Source organism: Alexandromys fortis, unplaced genomic scaffold (assembly GCF_014885135.2).
Source record: "Alexandromys fortis isolate MF-2015 unplaced genomic scaffold, M_Fortis_MF-2015_v1.1 scaffold_27, whole genome shotgun sequence".
NCBI classification, from domain to species: domain Eukaryota; kingdom Metazoa; phylum Chordata; class Mammalia; order Rodentia; family Cricetidae; genus Alexandromys; species Alexandromys fortis.
The window spans coordinates 13074455-13082372 of record NW_026067952.1 but is presented as its reverse complement, the minus strand read 5'-3'; positions in this window follow the sequence as shown (position 1 = coordinate 13082372).

The following is a 7918-nucleotide window of genomic DNA, read 5'->3' as shown; positions in this document are numbered from 1 at the left end:
GGCAGCGTGGCCGTTGCTCTTCCTGTTCACTTCAGAGACCTGTCTGTCTGCACTCAGTTTCCCTCCCAGTCTCTAGCCTGCATTGGTGACAGTATACATGCCCCCGTCCACCCGGGCCCACCTTGCCCTCTGTCCCTGTGGTTCTGCTTGTTTGCGGGTGGGGAACAGCTGGGCAGCCCCAGGTCTGCTTCAGAAAGCACACAGCACCTTGGTTCAGTCCCAGCTTCAATAAACTGATCCTTGGTCTTGTGCCTGCCTGCTGGTTCATTCCCTGGTGATGCAGAGGAGCCTCCAATGACCTTTCTCTTTCTAAGCAGGAGCCATTGAGAGATGCAGGAACCAGGAATGTTGTGTCCCAGCCCACCTGGCTGGCCTGTGCAGCCTCTGGTCCTTGTCATGCCTCCCTGACTTTTCCTCTCCCTTTGATCCATTCCCCACTCTCTCTCCTTCAGAACCTGCATCTCTGAGTTTTAGGCACTTCTCAGAATGGTGTATGAGCTGAATTTTGAGGGGTGAATAGGAGTTTTCCAAGGAGAAAAGGAGCTGAAACTCCATTCAGCCAGGCTGAGACGCCCACTGACCAAGGAGAAGACAGGGATGCCTCTAGAACAAGAGAGCATTGCCAAATGCTCTTGACACACGGCACGGTCAGCTTCATGCACCAGTGTGACAACTCTACAGGAGATATAGTTTAAAGGATTTATTTGGGCTCGTGGTTTTGGAAGTTTCAGTCTGTGGCAGGCTAGCTTCATTGCTATGGACAGTAGCTGGGGCAGACATCACAGTGCTGGGAGTGTGTCAGGAATTCCTTCCTCCTCTTTTCTGTCCTATTCCCTAGACCTCAAGCCTATGGAAGGTTGGCCCTGCTCCCATCTGGCATGGGGCTCCCCTAGGGTTCAGCACTCAAACAAATTTATCACTAAACAAACAAACAAACAAAAGATTAGTAAAGTAGGCTTTACTAATCTTCCAGGCATCACCAATGCACATGGTAGGAAGTCATCCAAGCTCCTACTCAGAGGTCCAGGCAGCCTCCTACTGCAACTAAAGGGGCTCAGATGCCTGACCTTGGGCTCTGTCTAGTCCCATATTCCCATATGTGCTGATGGACTGCAACAGGATGTCTGAGACCGGCTGATTTACAATGAGTAACAGTACACTGGCTCATTGTTATAGAAGATAGGACATCCAAGATGGAGGAGCTGATGTCTGCTGGGCTCCTTCTTGATGTGCCATCCCATAATGTCAGACAGAAAGGCCAAAGATAGGAAAGAGATAAAGAAGGAGATGGGAGATGGAGAGGAAAAGGGAGAGGGACACACACACACACACACACACACACACACACAGAATCCTTTCTTTAAGAACCATTTGCACACCGTGGAATTTACCTCTTGTCTACTTAAATGGTACCTATCTGTGCACGAGGCTGGAGTCCCCACAAGCTTAACACCTCCTACCGGCCCCATCATACAGGGAACACATCCAGGCCACAGCATGTGCTTGGCTATGACTTGGGGAAGTCATGGTTCTCTCCCAGTTCCTCCGAGGGCTAAAGTCAGCCCTTGTCAGGTGCTGGGAAGAGAGCCTGGCATGTGTGAGTGAGCAGCAACCTGACCAGGCCTTCACATGGCTGCCATTTCTTGGCGCTTCTTCCCAAGTCAGGCCGGAGCCCCCTTTTCCCAGCACTGGGGCGCTAAATGTTCACATCAAGACACCTGGCCCTCCACTGAGCGTTCCCCAAAGGCAGGGACAGAGTCTGTTTGCCATCCTGCTGAGCACTGACTCCCACAGTGCCTAGATTGGATGGGGGTTCCATGCTGCTATGGTTCAACTATGAAGTGTCTCCACAGGACTCTTAGGTTAAAGCTTGATCTGTGCGGCACTATGGTGGCATGGGGTGAGCAGCTTTCCTCTATGTCCTTCTGCACGGTGCTCCACCATCCCACAGGCCCGAGAGCAATGGAGCCCGTCGACAGTAGACAGAGACCTCTGGGCTAAAAGGGCAGCGGGCGTCTTCCTTCACATTGTTTCCCAGGTCTTTTGTCATAGTCATGGGAAAACTGATGCCATACATCCTGGTTCTACAATGGAGAAACCAAGGCCCCGAGAAGTGGTATCAGGCAGCTCCTAAGTGGCAGAAGCGGGAAGTCTGCGACTCAGGCAGATCCCGCTGATCCTGATTCCGAAGCTGGGACGTTCACTGTGACACTGTGGTGCTGCTGCCATGCATTCACAAAGGGCTAGGCACAGCCCAACGTGCATTCACAAAGGGCTAGGCACAGACCAACGTGCATTCACAAAGGGCTAGGCACAGACCAACGTGCATTCACAAAGGGCTAGGCTCAGCCCAACGTGCATTCACAAAGGGCTAGGCACAGACCAACGTGCATTCACAAAGGGCTAGGCACAGTCCAACGTGCATTCACAAAGGGCTAGGCACAGTCCAACGTGCATTCACAAAGGGCTAGGCACAGACCAACATGCATTCACAAAGGGCTAGGCGCAGACCAACGTGCATTCACAAAGGGCCCAACGTGCATTCACAAAGGGCTAGGCACAGACCAACGTGCATTCACAAAGGGCTAGGCACAGTCCAACGTGCATTCACAAAGGGCTAGGCACAGTCCAACATGCATTCACAAAGGGCTAGGCACAGACCAACATGCATTCACAAAGGGCTAGGCGCAGACCAACGTGCATTCACAAAGGGCCCAACGTGCATTCACAAAGGGCTAGGCACAGACCAACGTGCATTCACAAAGGGCTAGGCACAGTCCAACGTGCATTCACAAAGGGCTAGGCACAGTCCAACATGCATTCACAAAGGGCTAGGCACAGACCAACATGCATTCACAAAGGGCTAGGCGCAGACCAACGTGCATTCACAAAGGGCCCAACGTGCATTCACAAAGGGCTAGGCACAGACCAACGTGCATTCACAAAGGGCTAGGCACAGTCCAACGTGCATTCACAAAGGGCTAGGCACAGTCCAACATGCATTCACAAAGGGCTAGGCACAGACCAACATGCATTCACAAAGGGCTAGGCGCAGACCAACGTGCATTCACAAAGGGCCCAACGTGCATTCACAAAGGGCTAGGCACAGACCAACGTGCATTCACAAAGGGCTAGGCACAGTCCAATGTGCCTTTTGCATCCTCATGGCCAACGTCTCAGCCCTGCTTTCTGCACAGGAAACCGAGGCACAGGGGATTTAAGTGACAAGCCAAGGCTACGCAGGTCAGGATTTGAACTCAGTGTCTCTCCTCCATGACTCTGAACTTCCACCCTTAGGATAGGGCTAAGACACGGTGTGAAGAGTTGTGGTGTTATCCTGTTTGTACTCTGACAAATAAAGCTTGCCTAGAGATCAGAGGGTGAGCTAGCCACTAGGTAACCGTAGAGATCAGAGGTCTGTGCACACAGGAAGTGAAATGGCTGAGCAGAGAGAGGAATATAAGGCAGGAGGACACAGGAGCTCAGCCCCCCCCTTTTTTTCTCAGCCCTTTTTTGGATGAGGAGTTAGCAAGGTAAGAGTTGGATATGGCTTGCTCCTTTCTCCTTCTGATCTTTCAGCATTTACCCCAATATCTGGCTCCTGGTTTTTATTATTAAGACCAATTAGAACTCATGCAACAATTAGTTTCCAACTTTATGGCACGAATTCACAAAAAAGCTGGAGTCATCACCCCACTGGCTAGGTTTTCTTTTTCTCTCTTTTTTTTTTTTTGTTCCTCCCTTTGAACGAGTTTGGGATTTTCCTATTACAGCCTCTCTACAACAGTCTCCAGCTGCCATCCAAACTCCAGAAGTACCTGGGCTCCAAACACCACAGGACTTACCTGCCCTAGACTGGCTGGCTCTGGCTTCAGGTGGTTCCTTCCACGTGTGCTTCCGCACAACCCCGTGTGGGTTTTTCAGACAGCCAGCTCCCTCTCCCCTGTGGGTTGTGGGCTTTCCTTGGACCTCTTCCTCAGGCTACTGCCACATTAGGTAGCTGCCTTGACACACCTGCTCAGGCTTCTACTGCTGTTGCTACTTCCACACACTCTCAGCTCACAGCTACACGCTTGCAGCCACAGCTGTCCTCAGCCAGGCTGTTCACCGCCTGTGTTCTCTGATCAGACATGCTCCATTTCAATTTTCACTGACATCGTCAGCAAATTTGGTGAGACAATAGGAAATTCTTAAAGAGGGGAATTAGTTAAAAAAAGAGGAGTCCCCCCCCACATTAAAAAAATGAGAAACACTATTATTATGGAGAGAGTTAGGTCTCTGTGTGATTACACAATGGATGGCTTAAAATTGGAACAATTAAATGAAGGGACAATCAGTTTAGCCAAGATTGACATAATGTTAGTTATCATTTTGATAATCTTTATTATCAGTTTGATAATTTTTGGTTTATCCCTAAGAAATTTGGTTGATATGAGTGCCAAGATACAGGCCTTAGAAAAACTTATTATAACAGATCATAGAGATGTTTAGATCCAGACAGAGGAATTTAATGGAGAATTAATTTTAGGGTTGTATTATAAGATTAGAGAGGAACAGCCTAAGGTTTTCAAATAACCAACTTTAATTTATCCAGATACCTTACAGGAACGAATGCCAAATGATAGATAGCGCCAAGCATGTGAAAGAGTTAAATGGACTCCTATGGCAATGTTAGATTTAAGGAGATTCAAGGAAGCAATCCTCTCATATGGCATGTATTCCCCCTTTGTGAAGCAGAAGTTAAACAAGTGGTCAACTTGTTAGACTTATCCCTCAGGTCTAGAGAGACTTGGTTACAGCAGTTTTGGAGTTTGGTCCTCAGTTACAGTGGAGGACCTTTTGTATTTTAATCAGTAAAGCTTATCTGAAGATCAAAAATGTTTATCTTTGTTTAGTGTGTTGGTTACAAGTTTTTATGGATAATGATCAGGAAAAAAAGCTAAACAAAGCAGATTAGGTTCAGGGTTCTTGTTTTGAGAAGGAAAAAAAGGGGAAATGCTGTGGGATAATGCTCTTGTATACTGTAAAGATTTATCACTCATATAAGTTTAATAAAAAAGCTACTTGGCCAATATCCAGGCAGGAAGTATGTGTGGGGCAACCAGACCAGGAGAATTCTGGGAAGAGGAAAGGCAAAGAGTCAGTCATCACCATGATACAGAGGAAGCAAGATGAGAAGGCTTTACTGAGAAAAGGTACCAAGCCACATGGCTAGACATAGATAAGAATTATGAGTTAATTTAAGTTGTAAGAGCTAGTTAATAATAAGCCTGAGCTAAGGGGTTAAACAATTTATAATTAATATAAGCCTCTGTGCATCTTTGGGACTGAGCAGCTGCAGGACCATGTGGGATAGAAACGTATGTCTACACTTGTCTAAAGATCAGAGGGTGGAGCTGGTCACTAGTTTACCATAGAGGTCTGTCCATCTGTACAGACAGACAGGAAGTGATATGGTTGAGAGGAATATAAGGGGGGAGGATACAGAAGATCAGTTCTTAATTGGCTTATGATTTAGCAAGGTAAGAGTTGACTGTGGCTCGCTCCTTTCTCTCTCTGCTCTTTCAGCATTTACCCCAATATCTGGCTCCTGGTTTTTATTATTAAGATAAATTGAAACCTGTGCCACAAAGAGTACCCCATGTGGGCATTCCTAGTGAACTGACCATTCATACAGGGGACGGTGATGAGGGGAGGAGGCCATGGTGGAGCCGGAACTGTTTTCTATCTCAACCGAGTGACTCAGCACACACGCACACACTTCCCTCCCTTTATAACTGGGTCACCTTCAGGGTCAGTCATCTCCTGGGAGATCTGTATGTCCTTCCACCATGCTCCCTTCACGGCACAGCTCTAGACAAAGGGCCTTTTGGACACTAAGCCCATGCGATCTCCCTGGCGCCGCTGCACTAATCCTTCTAAGATATCAAGGTGGCCCAATGAGACAGGTCAGTCTTAGAGCCACTGGGGCTGCTCAGGCCTCAGAACTGAAGGCAGTAAGAGAGCCTGGAGGGGGGACAACAATCACCCCCAGGCTGTAGCCATGCTTGGCCCTCAGCAGATCACATGGCCTTCCTTTTCCTTGGGTGAGGAAAACATATTTGGATTCTTGGATTTTACTTCAATTTAAAAGGTGATAGATATGCTTGCTTATCTGGCATCTGGGGAACAACTCCTTGGTGCCATGCAGCCGAGAGTCAGATTTTACATGATGGAGGCCCAGTGACGTACATGGGACCATCATTTACAAATGTTACTCCTAAACTCTCCATGACAGAGGTGCAGACCGAAGCACAGGGAAGAGCAGGTATGGTCCAAATTGGTGGTCAGAGCAAACAGGGTAGAACCCACTTTACACAGGGCTCTTGTTCTCACTCGGGGAGCCATGGGGGACTGCTATCTTCTGGGGCTTCCGGCAGGATCTAGACATTTCCTACCCAGCCTTCTACACTCTCTCACTGAGGCCAGAGAGGAGGAAGTCGTCCTGGTTGAGAGGATAAACTCCAATCCCTTAGCCCTCTGGCCCTAGTGGGATTTAGACAGCTCACTGTGAATTTCTTCTTCATGCCCCATGTGACCTTGTGGAGCCCGAAAGGACCCTAGATGCTGAAGCTGAGAAAGCTCTGTCCCTAGCAACATTGTGTGCAAGTCCTATCTTCAGTTTCATGGACCAGGATGGATCTGATCATCAGTTTACTTTAAGCAGGCGGAATGATGGCAGCAGAACTCCCATTACCAGACTGTGTTCTTAGCTAGTCCGTTTATGCCCTGGATTGAGAGATGGTCACACTCATGGTTTTCCTGGAGAATTCATATCTTAGCTGGGGTCCAGGGATTGCTGAGTGGTCCAGAGGGGAATAAAAGGCATGGCAGACAGCAGGGCTGGCAGGCGCAAAGGCCTAGAGGCAGGGAGAAACAGAGTAACAAGGACCATGGAGGAGCATAAGGGGAAGACAGGAGTGGGAGACAGGAGTGGGGCTGTGGAGTGTCTTGGATGTCAAGGGGAACCTGGGCAGTAGAGTGGTCAATGGATGCCTCTCGGGGAGTAGGGAGTGACTGGGGAAAGGAAAGCTGGGACTTTGGGGGAAGGAACGTTGTGTAGTATGGTAAGATGCAGGCCACATGGATACATGAAATCATCACAAGCTTGGCCCTTTCACTGTGTGGAAATGTATATAAAAAACTGTGGCCTGTGTGTGGAAGTGGGTAGTGTCACTTCCTGGTGTCCGTACCTCATGAACCACCTCGATTAAATGTTTTCATCAATAAGAAGTGCTGTGGTTAAGGTGTCTCTTCACAACAATAAAAACCTTAAGTAAGAAAGAAAAAAAAAAAGAAGTGCATTTAAATAGGGCAGAGAACCGAGCTCAGGTGGGTGAGGGCTCACTAGCAGCATACAGAGAGTTGAAGCCACAGCATACACAGCTGTGGTGGTGACTGACTGTAATCCCAACGAGATGGATGAAGGAGGCTCAGCTGTCCGAGGTTATTCTCAGCTACATGGTGAATTAGAGACCAGCCTGGGATGCCTGAGGCTTTGTCTAAAAGCATAAAAAGTGAAATACTCATGAGATAAAAAGGGGCTCTGTGGTTGGATAAAAACGTGACAGACCCGGTGCCACAGAGCACAATGTTGGTGAGACTGGAGAGAGCTAGCAGGGGTGTGGTGCTCACTGGATGCTCTCTCAGCCTTTCTGTACAAGAGTTCTTTTTTCTCATGGTGAAACTCGTGGGTGTTGGGATCCTTCTGTAGCTCTAAACCATCTGCCTATGAGCTGCCCCACACCTGAACATCTGGAACCCAGATGTGCTCACCTGAAGGCCTCTCTGGGATTTCCAGGAATGTACCCAGATCAGGGTGATAAACCCCAGCTCGTGTGACACCATCCGGGGCTGAACACACTTCTTGGAATTAGCC